The following is a 21,613-nucleotide window of genomic DNA, read 5'->3' on the forward strand; positions in this document are numbered from 1 at the left end:
TCCTGTGATCACTAAAGAAGTAAGCTGGCACAATATCCTATGGGGGTTAGTTCAAAAGAACAACAAGACTAAACTTAAATCCTAGAAAAATGGTAAATCAATATGCTTATAACAGCTTAAGGGTTTCACTTTCCTAACGCGCAGAAGAAGGGAGAAAAGATTTTTCACACCTAACTGCCTAACTACAAAAGGACAAACATTCACACATCCCACATCCACAAGAAAATGACTTGCACAGCTTAAGCAGGCTACCAGCTTGGGAGCTCTTAGTTAAGAAGACAAAGTTCAAGATCCTACCTAAGAAAAGCATCCGAGACCTCTGTTGGTTAAAACAACCAATCTTACATGGAAAGGTATTTGTTAATACTCTTGTTGTGAGACAGTTTCAGGACTACTTAAGGAAGGAAATGCCAAATACAACAGTGAGCAAAGCCAGCAATGACAATGGCAACTGAGATGCTATCGAAAACTCTTACAGGTGAATCCATGTGTAATATTGGGTTACAACCAGCAAATGAGGAAAGTTATGAACCTCTGCTGCCCATATCATTCCAAAGAAACTTCAATCACCTCCACACTTTTGTCTCCTTCCTAGAGCTAGAGCCTAAATGTAGTCCTACTCTTGTACTTCCCATCTCCCCTTCTGCTTCCTTCCCTGCCATACACCAACACCTTCATCTTCAAGATGCGGTCAAAAGTTATGATCCTTCCAACTGAAGTCAATAAATATTTACTGAGCTCTTCTGGGATAGATGTAGTAGAAAATTCAAAGACATTTAGTGACCTATTTATTGTTATTAAGAGCCTTACAATTCAAACTTTCTGTGTAAAAGATTACAATACAGGGTATTGAGTCCAGCTCTGTGACCAGATAGACCTGGATTCAAATCTAAACTTTGACCCTTTAAGACTTTACCTCTCTAAATTTCAGCTTCCTTACTTCTGTAATGTGGATAGCAATATATATGTGTGCTTGTGAGGTTAAATGAGATAAGCAATACACTTATCAGTCCAGAGTTCAGAAGTCAGAGGTTAGCAATGTCACTGTTAATTATTATTACAAGAGAAAGCACAAATGCTGCCATGATAAAATAAATGGTATCAAAGTTTGGAGGCCAGAATAGACCCTCTAAGTTGATTAGAGAAGGTTTGAGAGAAACGGTCAAATCTCAGCTACATCTTCAAAGTGAAAAGTGAACAGAGAGACCTGAGTTATAACCTGGATCTGAGGCTAATTTGCTTTGTGACCTGGGTGGTGGGCAGTGGGGAATCATTTAAAATTTCAGGATCTCAATTTTTCTATTTGTAAGTTCAAAAACTGACTTAAAGGATGATTATAATCTTCTAGAGCTAACATTCTGTAATTTGGTGTAGGAACCAGGTAGGCAAAGTGAAAGAAGGAAGTAAGTCCAGGTACAGTTTATGGAATGTTGTAAAATTCTGAAAAATATAAAGCTATACAGAAGACAGGAAAGGATCCCCTAGCTACAGTGTAAGATCCAATGGGGGAAAAGGGAGGAGAGAACATGAACTGCTCATTTTTACCTCCGCGTAGGTAGAAAGGACCTACTAGAGGTTAACAAGCAAGAGAGTGGCATAACAAAACAATAATAGTATCTTAAAGAGCAGAAGACGGATGTAATAAAGTAATAGCATAAAGAGTAGAATAAACTGGGAAAAGGAGAGTAAGAGGATGAAAACCAATGAGAAACCAAACGAATGGGATTCAACAATTCTGGAACAATGCGATGGGAATGGCAACCACAGTTCTTGCCCCAAGTTTTTAGACTAACTAGAAGCATTAGCTTAGAAAAGCCCCTTAAAGTCTCTAGGTCTCAATTCCTTCATAAAATAACTTTCATCTCCTCCAACTCTACAATCCTATGATTCTAAGATTCTGATACAATTTATCTGGATTGGGGCCCAGGTTTTTTTTAAGATCCCCAAATGTTTCTATTGTACAAGCCAGGGTTGAATACCATTATCTAAACAAAGAGAAAAAAAAAACAGTTATGGGTTAATTGATAGGACATCTGAGAGTAGGCCAGAAGTGATGAGACAGAATTCTAGGGCACAGACAGGATAAGTGTACTTATACACAGACTGAAACAAGGCCATCTTTTCCACCGAGAGGGGCAGGAAAGAGGTATGGTTGGGTAAGTCGCTGTTAGGTTGCAAAGCAGAAGTTGTGAGCTGATCACCTCCACCTTCTCCATTGAAGAATCTGTCTCAAATTCAACTATAAGCCAACTCACATTACGATTAGCACTTCAGAAATTTCTGTACAATAAAAAGATTGCCAAAAGCAGCTAATATATTTGCTTATTCCAAAACAACCAACCTATTTTAACAATCTGAACTTTATTACAACTTTCATTTCATTTACTGGTTTTTACTCATTCCACAAGCATCTACAGAATGCCTTACTATGCTGATCACTGGGAATACACAAATAAATTAGGGCTGCTGCCCTGAAAAAATTTATGTAAGTGGAGAAAACTGACATTTTTAGGATTTCAAAATCCAACCTGGTAAGTGCCACAAAAGACAGAGGTATTAACACTACTTGTGGGAGTTAGGAAAGACTTAGAAAAGCTGACGTATGAGCTGCGCCTTAGATGATATGATTCACTTTTGCAGGGTCCAGGGTTTGAAAAAAAAGTGGCTCTAAAGCATATGCTTATAAAATGCTTTCAGAAAATAAAACTGAAAAAAATTACTCTCAACTATTAATTATGGTAATTTTTTTTTCAAAAATGTTATTTATCTTTATACTTTGAAAACCTAAAACTTTTTTTTTTTTTTGAGATGGAGTCTCGCTCTGTTGCACAGACTGGAGTGCAGTAGTGTAACCTTGGCTCACTGCAACCTCCACCTCCTGGGCTCAAGCGATTCTCCTGCTGCCTCAGCCTCCAGAGTAGCTGGGACAACAGGCATGTGTCACCATGCCTGACTAATTTTTGTAATTTTGTAGTGACAGGGTTTCACCATGTTGGCCAAGCTGGTCTCGAACTCTTGACTTCAAGTGATTTGCCCAGTTCAGCCTCCAAAATTGGTAGGATTACAGGTGTGAGCCACCGCACCCAGCCCTAAAAACCTAAAACATTTAAGAATCACATTTAAGGGGGAAAAAATCTGCAATAATTTACAGTAGACATTTCAGAGAAGAGAGACTTATCAAGTATTGTGTCCTTTAAAAATATTTCTTGTGTATATACATACAAAAATACACATAAACAGAGTATCAATAAACACATATGTAGATCTTCATTTTTATATTTCTTTTTAATGTATTTCATCTTGATTTGTTTTTAAAGTCAAGTACATTAAAAATAAAAAAGAAGGCCGGGCGCGGTGGCTCAAGCCTGTAATCCCAGCACTTTGGGAGGCCGAGACGGGCGGATCACGAGGTCAGGAGATCGAGACCATCCTGGCTAACACAGTGAAACCCCGTCTCTACTAAAAATACAAAAAAAATTAGCCGGGCGAGGTGGTGAGCGCCTGTACTCCCAGCTACTCGGGAGGCTGAGGCAGGAGAATGGCGTGAACCCGGGAGGCGGGGCTTGCAGTGAGCTGAGATCCGGCCACTGCACTCCAGCCTGGGCAACAGAGCCAGACTCCGTCTCAAAAAAAAAATAAATAAATAAATAAAATAAAATAAAAAATAAAAATAAAAATAAAAAAGAAATATAAGCAATTTAAGCAATATAATAAAATTTTAAGCGATTTTATCATAGTTATTCCCTATTCAATGCCTTAAATCCTTTATACCAGTGATGCAGAAAATAACTACCTCTCTAAAAACATATACTAGCATTTCTCATTTAAGAAACACCAAGCCTGTAGAGTCTTACATGGGACAATCCAGTGCAGCTTTTAATTGTACTAATTCACAATTCATTAATATCATGCATGAGACAGAAATGATGAATTAAATTATTCTAGTTGGCTATCACCATCTGGAAAATTCACAGAATAACTTTATTTACTGGATATAACAGTATTCACAGTTAAAGCAATTTCACACATTTTTTAAATGCTGGTTCTTTAAAAATAATTAATGGTCTACTTATAAAAATAATCTTGTAAAGTTATTTCACAAATCAAGCATGCCTCCTAACATTGAAAAGGAATACTTTTAACTAAAATACAGTATAATCTTTTATTTTCACTAAAATGTAAGTCACTGGTAAATAAATACAGAATTCCATAATACTTCTTTCATTCTTAGAGAAGAAATGGTTTTTCAAGGCACAGCATTTTGTTTTTATTAGTATGGTATGCAGCTGTATTATTTGTACTGCTGCCCAGCATTCAGTAAGTGTTCAAAGTATTTCAAACTGGCAATTCGTATTTAATGCTTAACAAAAGAGTCATGATAGTGACTATTGGGAGCATAAGGATAAAACTGAGCCACATTTATTCTGGGGGAAAAAACCTACAAAACTAAAAAGAATGACCATTTTCCACATTAAACTCTACATTAGGAAAAGAAAAGTCAATTTACAAAACCAACTTTTTTTTTAAGTGTCAGACAGTGACTTCCCAGAGGCTTAGAAACATGATAAAAGTATTATGTTATTCCATTAGAAAACAGTTCTTCACAAATTCAGTTATATATTTAAACTCTCGATGAAACCTCATCTGTTTACCCAAATCAGAGGAAATAAAGCTGTCTGCAGGAAACAAGACAGCAGCTTATTGATCCAGCATCACAAGGTCGACCTTCTCTCAACAGAATGTTTAGCTATGTTATGTTGGTATAAAAGGCAAAGGTTAGGACACAAACCCCTTCTCACTTCCTCTGGGTATGGACTTTGTAACTGTAAAATATGTGGGAACTCCTACATTTCCAAATTTCCAATCCTTTAATCCACGGCCCAGGAAACTATCAGAATAGGAAGAAAGCAATGAAGATGTTGTTTAAGACAAAATTTAACAACATGCAAACCCCTGAAATATTTTGTTCCAAAAATAATCAAATAGCAAAACAGTTTTATAGGTAGTAAAAGATCACAGACCATAAAATGAGAAGAGGCCTTAGAGATTATCTAACTTTACCCTGTTTTTCCATTTACTGAATTAGGGCCATAGTATCAAAGTTTTACCATGCTCTGCAGTACCTTCCTATAACGTAAATGCTTTCTGTGCCACAGTCAATGGAGATTTGATGTTATTCTCCAAAAGAAACATTACTGCCTTTAAATAAACACACTCCTTGCTTCCAAGGCCTGACAAGTTTGTGTCAAAAGGATACAGGAGCCAGTTTGAAGAGGATGGCCAAAGTTGGAACAATTTGAACATCAAAAAGAATGCCTGCAATTGACTGAAACACTGAATATATAAACATCCTTAAGTCAAAAATGATACTCAAAAAGAGAAACACAACCAAAGAAAAAAACTCGAGATAACTATTATGCCAACAGTTTATTCTGAAATTTGATAAAGGGGAAAATTAAGTATTTATCCTGCATTTCAAATAAAAGCCTGTATTTCACAGTAATCAAATAGCCCGCATTAATGAGGGAAAGCTATTTTGCTCAGAAAACTGCAACCTAATAAAATTGAAGAAATAATAAAACTTAAAAATTCCATTTTAGGGTATAGAGTGTTAATGTTGCGAGAGTTCTAGAGACTGGTTGCACAACAATGTGAATGTGTTTACTCCTACTAAACTATACACTTAAAAATGGTTAACATGGTGGCCGGGTGCAGTGGCTCACACCTGTAATCCCAGCACTTTGGGTGGCCAAGGCAGGCAGATCACTTGAGGCCAGGGGTTCGAGACCAGCCTGGCCAACATGGCAAAACCCCATCTCTACTAAAAAATACAAAAAATTAGTCAGGCATGGAGGTGCGCACCTGTAATCCCAGCTGCTCGGGAGGCTGAGGCATGAGAATCGCTTGAAACAAGGAGGTGGAGGTTGCAGTGAGCTGGGACTGCACCACTGCACTCCAGCCTGGGCAGCAGAACGAGACTCTGTCCCCCCCAAAAAAAAAAAAAAAAAGCTAAAATGGTTAATTTTAGGTATGTGTATTTTACCACAATTCTTTAAAAATCCCATTTTATCACCATTTTGCTATTCCCAAAGAGATAACTGATTCAGGTAAAATCACCAATGGATACTAACACTATTATGTCAAAGACTGTCAAAGAATTAACTATTTGTATGGTACCAACATCTCACTCCTCCCTCCTCCCAGATTACATGCCACTATCAAAAGGGAAAACTATAATTTTACAATGGGGAGATCTGTCATCACCTTACTCAATCTTAGCTTCACTAATAGTGAGATAACTGCATTATGTGGTTCCTGATACTAAGCAATGCAAAGCATACAAATTGGCTATGAAAATACTCTTACCAAAAATGTTTGTTCTGAATCTAATGAAGAATTTAGATCTAAATTCTACTTTACAGAAAATACAGAGTTTAGACGAATGATTTAAATACTCTTACATAGAAACAATTAAGCCAGCTAAGAAAAACAAAGATTCTCCAAGACCTGTAACATCCTGCATCTCTCTAACAGGTCACCATCATGAAAAGTGAATGAAAAAGGAAGGCGAAGAACTATTTTAGACTGTAAGCAACTTAAGTGACACAATCATAACTAAATGCAGTTATGTGCTCCTTGGCAGGATCCCAGTTTGCCAAACACACTATAAAAGACATCATGAGAATGACTGGAGAGACTTTAATATAGCATAGATATTAGCTAATATTAGAGAACTACTGTCAACTGATTCATGTAATAGTGTGCTGGTTAAATGAGAAACAGTCCATGTTTTTTACAAATACGTAACAAAAAAGTTAGGGCTGAAAATGTGATGTTTCATAATTTAAATTACTTCAGGAAAAAACATATGGGGAAAAAGGTAATGTAAGGAAATAATGTGTCTAGGCAATAATCATCGATGGCTGTTAAAAACCATTAGGCAAAAAAGCTTAATGGGAAATCAAGCTTTTCCCAACAGACTGATGGATGGATCAGTCCAGCTAGAAACACCTGAGCTCACTGATCAATCTTCATTCCAAAAAGAAAACTAATCCTATATTGTATCTCTTGATGGGAAGCAGTAAGAAATACACACTAATAACTAGGAAGGATTCTATACTCCTAACTCCCAGTTAATCTTGAATCTGAGTAAGCCTCAGACCTACTACCAATTTATAGGAAATTCAGAAGAGAGAAACATATTAAACAGCAGCACAGGCAGAGATGCAATCAACAAATTCCAGAATGTGGGAAACTCTAGAGAGCAAACAATAGAGTTTCAACAAATTAATTGAATATAGAACAAACAACACAGTTCCAACAAATAAACTGAAAGAAAAAGAAGAGAAACAAAGTACGTATTAAGATACTGTGTTCAAGAGACATATAAACCAAACATAATATAGATCTTATTTGGATTCTAACTTAAACCAACCGTAAGAGCATTTATGAACAACTGGATAAATATGAGCACACGTTGAATATTTGATAAATTAAGAAAGTAAGTTTTTTAGATGTAACAACAGTATTGTGGTTTTCATTTTTTTAATGCTTACTCATCACAGACCTATTTTTAAAAGTATGAATGAAGTCATATAATATCTGGGATCTGCTTTAAGACAATCCAGCATGGAACAGGGAACATGGGTTTGGAAGGTCCACAGATGAAAATTGGCCATATGGGAGTAATTAGTTGGAAGACGGGTATGCGGGGATTCATTATTCTACTCTATGTTTGCATACACCTCCATTATAAAAAGTATTTTTTAAAAGAAACTCAGTAAGAAGGCAGGGAATGGCCGGGCGCCGTGGCTCATGCCTGTAATCCCAGCATTTTGGGAGGCCGAGGGGGGCGGATCACAAGGTCAGGAGATCGAGACCATCCTGGCTAACACGGTGAAATCCCATCTCTACTAAAAATACAAAAAATCAGTTGGGCAGGCAGCTGTAGTCTCAGCTACTCAGGAGGCTGAGGCAGGAAAATGGCGTGAATCCGGGAGGAGGAGCTTGCAGCGAGCCGAGATCATGCCACTGCACTCCAGCCTGGGCAATAAAGCGAGACTCTGTCTCAAAAAAAATAAAAAATAAAATAAGGCAGGAAATGAACCCTAATCCCAGCATCTTCACCTCACCATAGAATCGTCTACTTCCTAGCAAAATGAATAACAGCCAAAAGACCTTAAAATAAAAACTAGCAAGATTTACCAGTATTAACAAAAGAAAGAAAAAGATGTAAAACCTATGCTACAAGCCTGATACAACAAATGAAAAAGTAGAGAAGATTACAGTGAATAGCAGTGTGACTTCATCTCCATCTCTTAATGCACTAAACATTAGGGGGAAAAGAAGGTGGTGGGGAAATGGATGGTATTATTCTGCCCTCTTTATTTATACACAGAAAAATTTCCACAAGAAGAAGTAAAAACAGATTACAAATTCCTTCAAAGGATCACTATAGAACATTTATTTAATTTCCCACATAAATTGGTTGCTTTCTGATTTCACATTTTCTCACTTTTATCCTACTTCTAATTGTCAAGGAGTAACAGGGGGAAAAAAGAGTCACTAAGGATTCTTGCTTACTGGGTGAGAAATCTAACTAGCAAAACTAAAAAGTTTCCATCACTGTGCTAGAAAAATCAAGACTGATTTTACTGTAAAATGTCTCACTTGAACTGAAAACCTGGTTTGTGGTCCACGGAAATTACTAAGACAGCTGCTTTCTCCCTTTCTTTTTTGGAAATGAAGCTGGAGTAGAAATTCTTGTGTAATCTGTATTTGGATGTGGTGTTCGCAGAGGATTATTATCTTCCCAAATTTCTAAGTGGTTCCATCTGTTTTTAGGGGGAATTTGGCTTAGGCTGATTTCAAAAAATGAAGAACCAAGTAAGAAATCTGAGGCTGGGCAAGGTGGCTCAGGCCTGTAATCCCAACACTTTGAGAGGCCAAGGCGGGCGGATTACTTGAGGTCAGGAGTTCGAGACCAGCCTGGCAAACATGGCGAAACCCTGTCTCTACTAAGAATATAAAAAAATTAGCTGGGTGTAGTGGCACGATCCTGTAATTCCAGCTACTCAGGAGGCTGGGGCAGCAGAATCGCTTGAACCTGGGATGCAGAGGTTGCAGTGAGCCGAAATTGCGCCACTGTACTCCAGCCTGGGTGACAGAGTGAGACACTGTCTTAAAAAATATAAATAAATAAATCCAAACATCCTTACATTTAGCATTTAGGTATACTCTTTGAGTGGTTTTAAGAAAAACAAAACTCATGAAGTATTAACAACAACAAAAATTGAACCAGAAGCTGATAAAAAGCCTCTGCATGTACTACCAATTCACAGGATGAGGGCACAGGTTAAACTACACAAGGATGGAATCAGAAAAACAGAAATTGCAGGAAGGATAGATGACAACCCAACTTCTTCAACAACAACAAAAACTGCAAGGAAATATAAAAGAAAGAAGGGGACAGAACCGATAGATTAAAGAGAATTGAAGAGACCCATCACAATCGCAATGTATGTACCTAACTTGGATCCTGATTCAAATAAGAGACTATGAAAGAAACAAAGACAAATGGAAATTTGAACACAGTGAATATGTGATGACATTAAGGATTTACTGTTAATTTATTTAGATATTATAATGGTATTCTCAAGAGTCTCATCTTTTATAAATACATACCGAAGTCATGTAGATGGAATGATGACATGCCTGGGAATTGCTTCCAAATAATATAGTAAGAAGTGAAGTGAATAGAGAGATTGATGAAAGAAGGCCAGCCGTGAGCCGACAGCTGTTAAAGCCGAATGGTGGGAAAGGAACGGGGAGTAAATATGCTATTCAGTTTAGTTTTGTATATATTTAAAACTTCCTAAATAATGGTTTTTTTTTTTTTTTGAGATGGGGTCTCACTCTGTTGCCCAGCTTGGAGTGCAGTGGTACAATCACCACTCACTGCAGCCTTGGCCCCCTGGGCTCAGGAGATTCTCCCACCTCAGCCTCCCAAGTAGCTGGGACCACAGGCACTGGTCACCATGCCGAAGTTTATTTTGTACCTTTTGTAGATATGGAGTTTCACCACATTGCCCAGGCTGGTCTCAAACTCCTGGGCTCAAGGGATCCTCCGGCATCAGCTTCCCAAAGTGCTGGGATCACAGGCATGAGCCACAGCACCCAGTCAGTAATGTTTTTAAAAAAAAAAAAAAATTGAAATAATGGAAATGGAAATAAATTAATAATGGAAATACAGTTAGCATATAAAATTCTTAAAACTTTTTACTTTAAAAATTAATTTCTAAAACAATTGAGACATTTTTGACAAAAAAGTAGAATCATGGTAAATAAAATTCAGAATCTTTTTCATCTTCAAATAACTTTAATCATCTTAAAATTTCAGCAAGTCACAAAATGGGAATCATAAAATCTTAAGACTTGGAAGACACCTTGGTGGTCACAAAGTTCCATCTCCCACCCAGTGAATCTTCCTCCCACCTTCCAACGGCTTGTTGTCTGGGTCCTTCGAGCCTTGGGAAAGCACTCCTTTCCAAGGCAGCCCCGTTCCATCGTCAGCCTGCTCCAACTGTTAAAAAGTTCTTCTGCTACCAGGTAGAAAAATTCCCTTCTCCAAATTTCTTAGTTTTATCCATGGAAAAAGAACTTTCAAATTGCAGCGACAGTCCATTAGTGAGTTGTGAAATTAAGTTAGTGGACTATTGACTGGAATTTTATTATTATCAAGTAGAAAAGAAAATCTCAGAGCACAATACACACAGTAAGGTTAAGAACTAATTTGTGAAACTTGTTTCTGTTATTCATACATATATATACACATACATACGTCCAGACTGAATAAAGGGTCAAGATGTAAAATTTATTTCTTCCAGCAGATTTTGTCAAAAACAAAATTAGAAAGGCAGTGCTCGAGTATTCAAAACATGGTGCTTATTATCAATATTTTATAATTCAGTGTCTTTAAAAAGAAATTATATTAAATAATTATATCTTAAACCAGCTCTCAACAAGCTATCCCCTCGTAAGTCTTATCCCTTCAGTTATTTCAACGGCTAGTTCTTCAGGTGCTATAGTTTCTCCTCATCTCAACATCCCAGCAACCCTTCATGGATATGGTTTCCACTCATCTTTATTGAACAAATGTCTATTAGTGCACACTATGTACCCCTTAAAATGAGGTATCTAAATATTCTAAGTCAATGCAAAATAATCCATACAGCCCACATTCTACACAAAATATTTCATACATTTATTTAAAAACGATGAGATGCTGGCAGAGATTCTTCTAAGTCACCGAAGATCCAGAACTCAAGAGAAAGACTTAACCTGGAGAGAGATGTGAGTTAACAGATTATAATAGGTAAAGTCTTGGGTGATAAAAATTAGTCAGGGCTACGAATCAAAGGCTAACGATAGAACCCTGGGAAATAGGAAAATTGAAAGGACAGTCAGAGGAAAAGAAGTCTGCAAAGAACAGAAGGAAAAGTAGAACAAACAGCCAAAACATGTCAGGAGAGACTCGAAGACTTTCAAAGACATCCCAACAAATTTCATGTTATTTATTTCAGCCCATTTTGTAGCTAACAAGACAATCTAGGTACAGCTTACTTGGTTTTCCCTACAAACTTCTGTGAAATCTGTGTATCTCATAAGTAATCCTTGTTTGTTATCATTAAAAATCACTGGCAAAAATATCTTGGATAGGAGATGACAAAGATTAAAATTTTGGTAACAAATACCACCAGAGATTTTTCTCCAAAGTTGTTTATAAAGATATAAAGATACTATGAAAATTTTATCAAATGTTTTGCCAAGATACAATCCCTGTATTTTTCTTTCTCTGTTTTTTTGTTTGTTTGTTTGTTTGTTTTTGAGACTGTGTGTGACTCTGTCACTACCAAGGCTGGGGTGCAGTGGCAAGATCACAGCTCACTGTAGCCTCCATCTCTGGAGCTCAAGGAATCCTCCCGCCTCAGTCTCCAAAGCTAATTTTTTTCTTTTTTTGGGGGTAGAGACATGGTTTCACTATGCTGCCCAGGCCAGTCTCAAACTCCTGACTGAAGCAATTCTCCCGCCTCGGCCTCCCAAAGTGCTAGGATTACAGATGTGAGCCACTATGCCCCGGCTCTTTCCTTCTTAAAGGAAGGACACTTTATGATGAGCAACAGACATGTAAATTAGGATTTATTTCAGGGTACCTGAACCACCTAAGAGAAAACAGACACAAAAAGCAACATCATTTGACCACCGTCACACTTAACTAATGAGTAGACTGGGACTTGAGGCTAGAACAATTGTCTTTCTATCCTCTGCTCCTTTCAGAAACAAAAGGGAAAAAACAGTATCAAATACCTGGTTTGCTGAAATTCCGGTCACTGTAGATTTGGGATAAACTCCTACAAAAGACTATACTTGGCAGTACTGACCAACGATGTCCAATATTCCAATAACACACCTGCCATTTCAAGGTACTCAAGGGGAGACAAATTTTCACCTTTCAATGGTACTGTGAACGACAGGCTTCAACAGGTCCTTTGTAACCTGTCAACATTCCAGATGGACTCAACATTCCATTTCTTTTTTAAGTGGGGAGAAGGAAGACGGTAAGATGGAGGTTATCACCTTATCCTCTACATGCTGCCATTTTCCTGCTTCCCCTTTATAACTAAAGCTGGTAAAGGAACATGGTAGGATCTCATCAGTGCTTTCTAGTTTCTGAATGAAAACTCTCCCCCAATGATGAAATTACATCCTAATACAATAGTGTAGTATTGGCTCTGATTAAAGATAGCTACCCGTGGGGAGGCGAATGCAAATAGGATCGGGATTTGACGTAGTTTACATATTCTTAGGGATAATATAAGACAGTAGTTATGGCTATAGGCTGTGGAAGCAGACAGCCTGGGTTCAAATCCCTGCTCCACCATTAATTGGCTGAGTGATCCTGAGCAAGTTATTTCAAAATGCAGTGCCTCAGTTTTCTTATAGGATACTTAGGATAATAGTACCTACCACAGAGAGTTACTACAAGAATTAAATACATAAATATACGTAAAAGTGCTTATAGATAACCAGCATGGTGGCACACACCTCTAGTCCCAGGAACTCAAGAAGCTGAGACAGCAGGATCACTTGAGCCCAGGAGTTCAAGGCTGTAGTATGCAATGATCACATGTGTGAGTAGCCAGTGTACTCCTGCCCAGACAACACAGCAAGATCCCATCTCTAAAAAAAAATTTAAAAATAAAAGTGCCTATAGAATAGCACCTGACATATATTAAGTATTCAAAACATGGTGCTTATTATTATCAATATTTTATAATTCAATGACTTTACAAAGAAATTATATTAAATAATTATATCTTAATTGAAAGTACAGATTAAAATATAAAATAAACTATCTCCAACATAAAAATACTGCCTGTTACTTAGGAAAAGCACTTCGACTATGAAGTGATTGTCAGGGGCAGCTATAATGCCAACAATTTACATAATGATTTCTAAATTAGTGTATCATCGATGTTTAAGGCATGTACCTTCCCTTCTATACTGCCAGACAGAACCATATACAAACAGGTTGCTTTGATTTTGTAACTGTGTAGTCCCATTAAAGTTCAGTCAGCTAAAAAAGAAGATTTTGCTTGGTCTAGTTCCAACATATTTCCACTAAACTATGTTAGGCAAAAGAAGGAAAGAAAGAAGGCAGGGTAGGAGGAAGAAAAGTTTTCATACAGGCGCGGTGGCTCACGCCTGTAATCCCAGCACTTGGGAGGCCGAGGCAGGTGGATCACGAGGTCAGGAGTCCAAAACCAGCCTGGCCAAGATGATGAAACCCCATCTCCACTAAAAATATAAAAAATTAGCCATGCGTGGTGGTGGGCGCCTGTAATCCCAGCTACTCAGGAGGCTGAGGCAGAGAACAGCTTGAATCTGGGAGGCAGAGGTTCCAGTGAGCCAAGATCACGCCACTGCATCCAGCCTGGGCGACAGAGTGAGACTCCATCTTAAAAAAAAATAAAGAAAAGAAAAAAGAAAAATCTAAAAACAATAAAACATAATATAAACATAGGTAGGAGTCATAGGAAAAAAAAATATATACAACATCAACTTTAACATTACCTTGAGAAAATATGAGAATTTGAAGATCAGTTCAGATTTGGTTTAGAAATTGTTAGGGTTTTTTGCTGTATTTTTTATTTTATGTGCCTTGTTTTTGGCACTGGTTAAAGCATTCTCTGTGTCCACAATGCTACATTTAGGTGAAACCGCTTTCACTGACTAAAACAATATTCAGATATTTATTCCAAAAACATCACAACAATATGTCACAAATGATCTACTTTCTGTTATTACACAAAATCAGTAATAAATATGAGCTTTATTTGGGAGACCACGAAGCACATGCCAAGAAAAGGGAAGCGGAGGGAATCTCACGTATTCACAAATAAAATTATACGATGTTTGGAATTTGCTTCAAAATAAAGAGGAGAGTGGGTCAGGGAGTCAAAGGGAAATACAGATGAAACAAGACTGGTTATGTGGATGGTATCTGTTGAAGCCAGGCGAGGATACGTGAGGTTCATTATACCAGTATTCTCTACTTCTGAATATATTGAAAAATTTCCATAGTAAAAAGTTTAAAACAATAAAACACTTTTCTGTAACTGATAATGGTACAGTCTTTCTTCCAAAAACACTTTGATAATCAGATACTATATGACTTTTAAAAAACAACCTAACCAAACATGGCTTTAGAAAACCTAACTGGAAAAAAAAATTCCTTAAAAAAAATGCCACATTATCCTTCACTGCTATTATGTGTTCTACACAGAGCAAGTAACACATAAATCATAGATCTATAGACTATTCTAGAATCTACCCTCTTTCGATTTAAGCTTGCAGCACTGAGGATGAAGGTGAAATGGCCTCAATTAGGTAGGAGCCACATCTGCACCACATATGCAGCCCACATCTACGGCTCTTCATTGCAGAGCTGCAACAGTTTAGAATATCTTCAACGTACCTTTATTTTCCTCCTGTTTTCGGACGGAGGGAGGTGGGGGAAGACGAATGTATTCACATTCCCATATGTGTGTAATTTAAAACAGACAATCTTGGCATTAAGGAAATCAAGACATAGGCTTTACTGATGTTGATTTTAATGGCCAAGATCCAGAAACAGTTCTGGTTACAAGTTCATGGATAAACTCTTGATTTCTTTGCAGTGGACAGACCCAACTCAGTACGTGACATTCTGACCTTTCCCACACACAACTTTTACCCACTTTATTAAGGAAAAAAAGTTTTCCTTTTTCTCCTTAAGAGAAGTGAATTAAAGAAAATTTTCCAAGGAAGATGTTCATTTAGTAGCTTTTCTACCAGAGTCTAGAAGCAATTAAACAGAGTAGTGGGAAACAGTAAAAGATTATCATAATAAAAATGGTCCCCAAAAGCAAAGGCTGAATATGAACCATTGTCTAGCTTATAACCACTGCCACATTTGCTTTTCAAATACTTGTGGAGGCATTTGGCACCATTTTCCAATAATCCCATAGGACTTTTACTTCCTTGTTTTTTCAGTAGTATTTCAAAATGTTAACACATTTATTGAACTATTTTTGGAAGACCGAGCTCTGTCTACCTTCAGGGCTCAAGACACAAATATATAAAAGCTACAGGACATCCCTCTAGCTATAAAACTTGGCAGACTTCCTGAGTTTTCCAAGAAAACTTCAACTGGCAAAAGCGCACAGTGTAGAGAGAACAACTCTGGACATAAGAGACCTTGGCTGTGCCTGAAGCTCCGTTAGTAACTGCTCCAGGACTCTGGTTAAGTTTCAACTCTTCACTTTTCTTGTCAGACCCGTGGCACAAAATTGTTTTAAAAATCAAATGGGGGCTGGGTGCAGTGGCTCACACCTGTAATACCAGCACTTTGGGAGGTCAAGGAGGGCAGAGGTGATCTGCCCTCCTTGGTCAGGGTAGGGGGAAGAAAAGTTTTCATACAGGCGCGGTGGCTCACCCCTGTAATCTCAGCACTTGGGAGGCCGAGGCAAGTGGATCACGAGGTCAGGAGTTCAAAACCAGCCTGGCCAAGATGGTGAAACCCCGTCTCCACCAAAAATATAAAAATTAGCCATGCATGGTGGTGGGCACCTGTAATCTCAGCCACTCAAGAGGCTGAGGCAGGAGAATTGCTTGAACTCGGGAGGTGGAGGTTGCAGGGAGCCGAGATTGCATCACTGCACTCCTGCCTGGGCGATAGAGCGAGACTCTGTCTCCCAAAAAAAAATGAAAGACTCAAGTCATTTAGCATACCAACATACTCTGGGGAAATACTTTCCTTATCTATTCCCTGAAACATCTTCTACATTAACGCATAATAGATTTGAATTTCTAAATCTCTAAAACCCACTGGGCAACTAAATTAACCAACACTGATCACATAACAGGCATTAGATCATCCTGACATTTCCTCAGACCTCACAGTCACTACTGACCCACTACGACATTCAGAACCTTCCTTTTTGTTTTACCATCCCCAAAACCCATACTCAAAATCCCTAACATCCGTACCTTCACATTATCCCTAATTATGTCCCACCTAGTAATGAAATGAAATTTTCATCCTTACAGTATTTAACAGAACCTGCATATGTTCAAAGCTTACTGTAATCCCCAAATCATATTCAGACAATATTCTTTTATTTATTTATTTTTAATAGAGATGTGGTTTCCTCATGTTGCCCAGGCTGGTCTTGAATTCCTGAGCTTAAGTGATCTGCCCACTTTGGCCTCCCAAAGTGCTGGGATTATAGGCATGAGCAATCGTGCCTGGTCCAAAGGATATTCAAGTATATGTGTGAGAACAATATGTCTGTCTAAAGACAGACAAACCAATATACTCAATAAATCTAAACTAATGCTGTCACCTCCAATACACAGCAAAAACAAATTTGGTAAGTATGTATTGTTAAGTCTAGTTCAAGTATATAATATTTCTAAGAGTTTATACTGAACTAATCCTTGAAAGACCACAGGAAAAAAATATAACACATTTACTGAACTTTTCCTAGGAAGCAGTTTCTTGACCAATAACGTATCAATTATCCACTCACAGGCACCCTAGATGTTCACTCAATCACCTGACTTTTCCACCTCCCTCTATATAAATGAACTTCAACCCAGCAGCTGGCACGGGGAAACAAGTATAAATTTATTATGGCTGCAGTCCTTATCAAATGTGAGTACCATGGCAATCTTGTGGAATTTTGTTTTTAATCTATTTAAATTCCAAAATCCAATATATTTAACATAAGCTAATTTCTTCTTCCTCCCGGAACCACACTAAAATGACAGTGAGAAAAGTTTTCTTACAAGGAACAAATTCACAAAAGCAAAGCAAAAATAATAATAATAATACATTAAAAAAAAACAATGGGAGGGGTCAGGCCAGCAGATATGTCAACAAAATTTTAGAAGATGGAAAGCAGATGTACAAAGTAACTGACTTAGCAGAGCAGAGGAAGCAGAAAACTGTTACTGTTTTGGTGGAGGCCTACAAGAAACAAGTTGATTGTTGGAAAAGCCCTGAGAGTCTGAAGATTTGGAGGTTCCAGGTACCTCTGAGGACTTAGGTGAGAGAAAGAGCATCCTTCAAATGGCTTCAAAAGATGCCTTCACAATTTGGAGGGAAAGTAATCACCTAATAGAATTCTATATACAACCAAACTGTAAGAGCAACCAAACTGAGAGTGGAGAAAGACATTTTAAGACACGCATGCATCAAGAAACCCACCTCCCATTCACACTTTTTTGGGCAACTACTAGAAGTCTTCATTAAGGAAATTAGGATGTAGCCTGTGCTGATGTTGATTTTTTCTCTTTTTTTTCTTTTTTTTTGAGATGGAGTCTTACTCTGTCACCCAGGCTGGTGTGCAGTGGCATGATCTCGGCTCACTGCAAGCTCCACCTCCTGGGTTCAAGCAATTCTCCTGCCTCAGTCACCCAAGTAGCTGGGACTATATAGGCAGGTACCACCATACCTGGCTGATTTTTGTATTTTTAGTACAGATGGGGTTTTGCCATGTTGGCCAGGCTGGTCTCAAACTCCTGACCTCAGGTGATCCACCTGACTCAGCCTCCCAAAGTGCTAAGATTACAGGCATGAGCCACCACACCCAGCCACTGATGCTGATTTTAATGGCCAAGATTCAAAAACAGTTCTGGTTACAAGTTCACGGATAAACTCTTGACTTTTTGTCAGTGAACCAAGAAAGAAACATAGAGCGCAGAAAAAGAGGCAAAGGACTTCCCTGCACACAGCTACACAGCAGTTCTAGAAATAAAACCTGTTCAGGACGATGGAGGGCCCAGCCAGGAAGGACAGCTTTAACAAAAAAAGAAAATGGAACCAAAAGATTATATCATGTTTGATCCTACCAGCAAGAATTTCACAGTTTCTAAAATAGTTTAAAGCTGAACCAAGGATGGGTACAAAGAAAACAAAGAAAATAAGGAAAAGGATAAGGATCAGGATAACTTCAGGATAAAACATAAAGTTGTAAAAGAAAGTACATGTAATCAAAGCACTCAGCTTTGGTATATATAAGCTGGAAAACAGAAGAGGGGAGAAAATGGGAAGGAGTTAGTAAGGAAGCTAACTAGAGGTAGAAAGTCAAACAGGTATTACATGTAAAATGTAAAAATCAAGAAACAGGAGTAAGCAGACCTCAGCAAGGTAGCAGAATAGGCTTTTCTAGTGCTTCTCTGCCCCACTCGGCCTGCTAACCTCACCCCTACAGAAACATCAATTTGAACAACTATCTACACACAAAAATATAAACTTTTTTTTTTTTTTTTTTTTTGAGGAATTTCACTCTCACTGCCCAGGCTGGAGTGCCATGGCACGATCTTGGCTCACTGAAACTTCCACCTCCTGGGTTCAAGCGATTCTCCTGTCTCTGCCTCCTGAGTAGCTGGGATTACAGGCATGAACCACCACACCCAGCTAATTTTGTATTTTTAGTAGAGACAGGGTTTCACCATGTTGGCCAGGCTAGTCTCGAACTCCTGACCTCAGGTGATCCACCCACCTCAGCCTCCCAAAGTGCTGGGGTTACAGGCGTGATTCGCCATGCCCAGCCACTAAACTTTTTTTTTTTTTTTTTTTTTTTTGAGACGGAGTCTCGCTCTGTCGCCCAGGCTGGAGTGCAGTGGCCGGATCTCAGCTCACTGCAAGCTCCGCCTCCCGGGTTTACGCCATTCTCCTGCCTTAGCCTCCCGAGTAGCTGGGACCACAGGCGCCCGCCACCTCGCCCGGCTAGTTTTTTGTATTTTTTAGTAGAGATGGGGTTTCACCGTGCTAGCCAGGATGGTCTCGATCTCCTGACCTCGTGATCCACCTGTCTCGGCCTCCCAAAGTGCTGGGATTACAGGCTTGAGCTACCGCGCCCGGCCCCAGCCACTAAACTTTTAACAAATAATAAAACATAAAAATATTCTGTCACTTTAAAAAAATCAAGAAACAAGAAAATCATGTTATTTAGAGACAAAACACCAGAAAATAAAACCAAAACTAGTGAAAGTAGCTGTGGCAGACTGTCACAGTTACTACTTGAGACCATGACTACAACAGCTGCTACTGTTAACTACTTGAGACCATCATTCGGAGACTGAATAAAGGGACGAAGGGACAAACGTGGAAATGATAACAAAAAAAACAAACAAACAAAAAAAGAAACTGTTTTAAAGGAAGGGCCAGGGGAAAAAGAAAAGAGCTCCCTGCTTCTAGTGAGCAAAGGCAAACCCCTGAGCTTCCACAGCCCTTTCTATTTATTGGGTAACAAGAGCAGGGAGGAGGAGGTAACGATTGGTCCACTGCTTAATTGATCACAGGTTCGTATTGTTACTAACAGGCTTCACATGTACCTAATCACAAGAAACACTGCACTTGGGGCGTGACTGCCCTCAGCATTCCTTCTGGGTGGCATATGCAGTTTGTCAGTTTGCCAACATTCTGCATTTATGAGAAAGTTTGCTGCTTACTCCTATAGCCTCCAGTGGTATACTGAATTGATCACGACCCTCATTCTTTCAACCTCCAACATTTCTCCCATTTTGTTTTTGAATTAATTGAGAAAGGCAACTACAGCCTGTGCAGCCCTTAATTGCCGGTTGGTGGTCCAGCTGATCTTACAGACACACAGGAAACCATGGCCAGCATGGCCACAAACATGGAGTCAGTGGTCTCTGCCTGGCCCTGACACTCTAACAGTTTCTCAGCCTCCTGCGTAGTTTTCTTTATCCGTCCCCATGTCATGGGAGTTGATGTCAGTGTGACTCCAGTCGGTCCTCTGTTCCAACTTTGCATTCAGATTCAACTGGCTCATGGCTTGTACTAGGGGAATCAGGCCTGTAGCTGGAATCCACGGGTATCTCCAATCTTCCATTCCATGGTCACACACACCTTGAGGGCACCCACACAGTTTGTTCATCTCCTTATATTGCCGCCAGCAGACTTGTATGGGGGTTTCTCGTTTGTCTGGTTGGTTTTAGTTTTTTCTGTTCCAGCAGACCTTCCTCGTTCAAGTCCCTGTAGGACCCTGTCTCCATCTGTCTCTGTCTGTCCCTGCAAGTTTCTGCTGGCTTCTGCTAGTCTCTGCTAGTCTTTACCTATCCCTATCTTTCCCTGTCTGTTCCTATGGTCCCTGTTAGTTCCTCCAAGTTGGTGCAAGTCCCTATCTTTCCCTATCTGTCTCTGTTTGTCTCTATTTATCCCTACTTATCTCTATTTGTCCCTGCAGGCCTCCTCAGGTCCCTTCAGGTCTCTTCAGGTCTCTGTTTGTCACTGATAGTCCCTGTTCGGGCGCCACTTGTGGCAGACTGCCACAGTTTCTACTTGAGACCATCACTATGACAGTTACTACTGTTACTACTTGAGACCGTCATTATGAGACTAAATGAAGGGATGAGCATGGAAATGATAACAACAACAACAACAACAAAAAACACAAAAGAAACTGTTTTAAAGGGCCAGGGAAAGAAGAAAAGAGCTCCCTGCTTCTAGTGAGCAAAGGCAACCCCTGAGCTTCCATAGCCCTTTTTATTTATTGGGTAACAAGAGCAGGGAGGAGGAGGTAATGATTGGTCCACTGCTTAATTGATCACAGGTTCGTATTGTTACTAACAGGCGTCACATGTACCTAATCACAAGAAACACTGCACTTGGGGCGTGACTGCCCTCAGCATTCCTTCTGGGTGGCATATGCAGTTTGTCAGTTTGCCAACATTCTGCACTTATGGAAAAAGTTTGCTGCTTACTCATATAGCCTCCAGTGGTATACTGAGTTGATTACAACCCTCGTTCTTTCAGCCTCCAACAAGTAGTTACCTCAGGGGAGCAGAAATCTGTCAAGAAGGGAGCTAGGGCACTAGTCTGCTGCTTTTCTTCATAATCCCTACAGTACTACCTGACTTTCTAAATCATATAAAGCACCCCAGGGAACGCCATTTGCACTTTAAATGAAAGCAAAAAGTGCAAAACCACAGAAAAGGCAGAAACTAAAGGTCGAGGGAGAGCCACATTTTATTCTGATGT

At 39.0% G+C, this 21,613-nt stretch overlaps 1 protein-coding gene and 1 pseudogene across 28 annotated transcripts in view; both read right to left on the minus strand.

Moving 5' to 3' along the window:
- Positions 1–21,613, minus strand: part of EPB41L2 (erythrocyte membrane protein band 4.1 like 2) — a 227,960-nt gene that overhangs the window by 198,373 nt on the left and 7,974 nt on the right. The window lies entirely within an intron of this gene.
- On the minus strand, positions 20,079–20,642 carry LOC144340278 (interferon-activable protein 208-like; annotated as a pseudogene).

The sequence above is a fragment of the Macaca mulatta genome, chromosome 4 (assembly GCF_049350105.2).
Source record: "Macaca mulatta isolate MMU2019108-1 chromosome 4, T2T-MMU8v2.0, whole genome shotgun sequence".
Lineage (NCBI taxonomy): Eukaryota > Metazoa > Chordata > Mammalia > Primates > Cercopithecidae > Macaca > Macaca mulatta.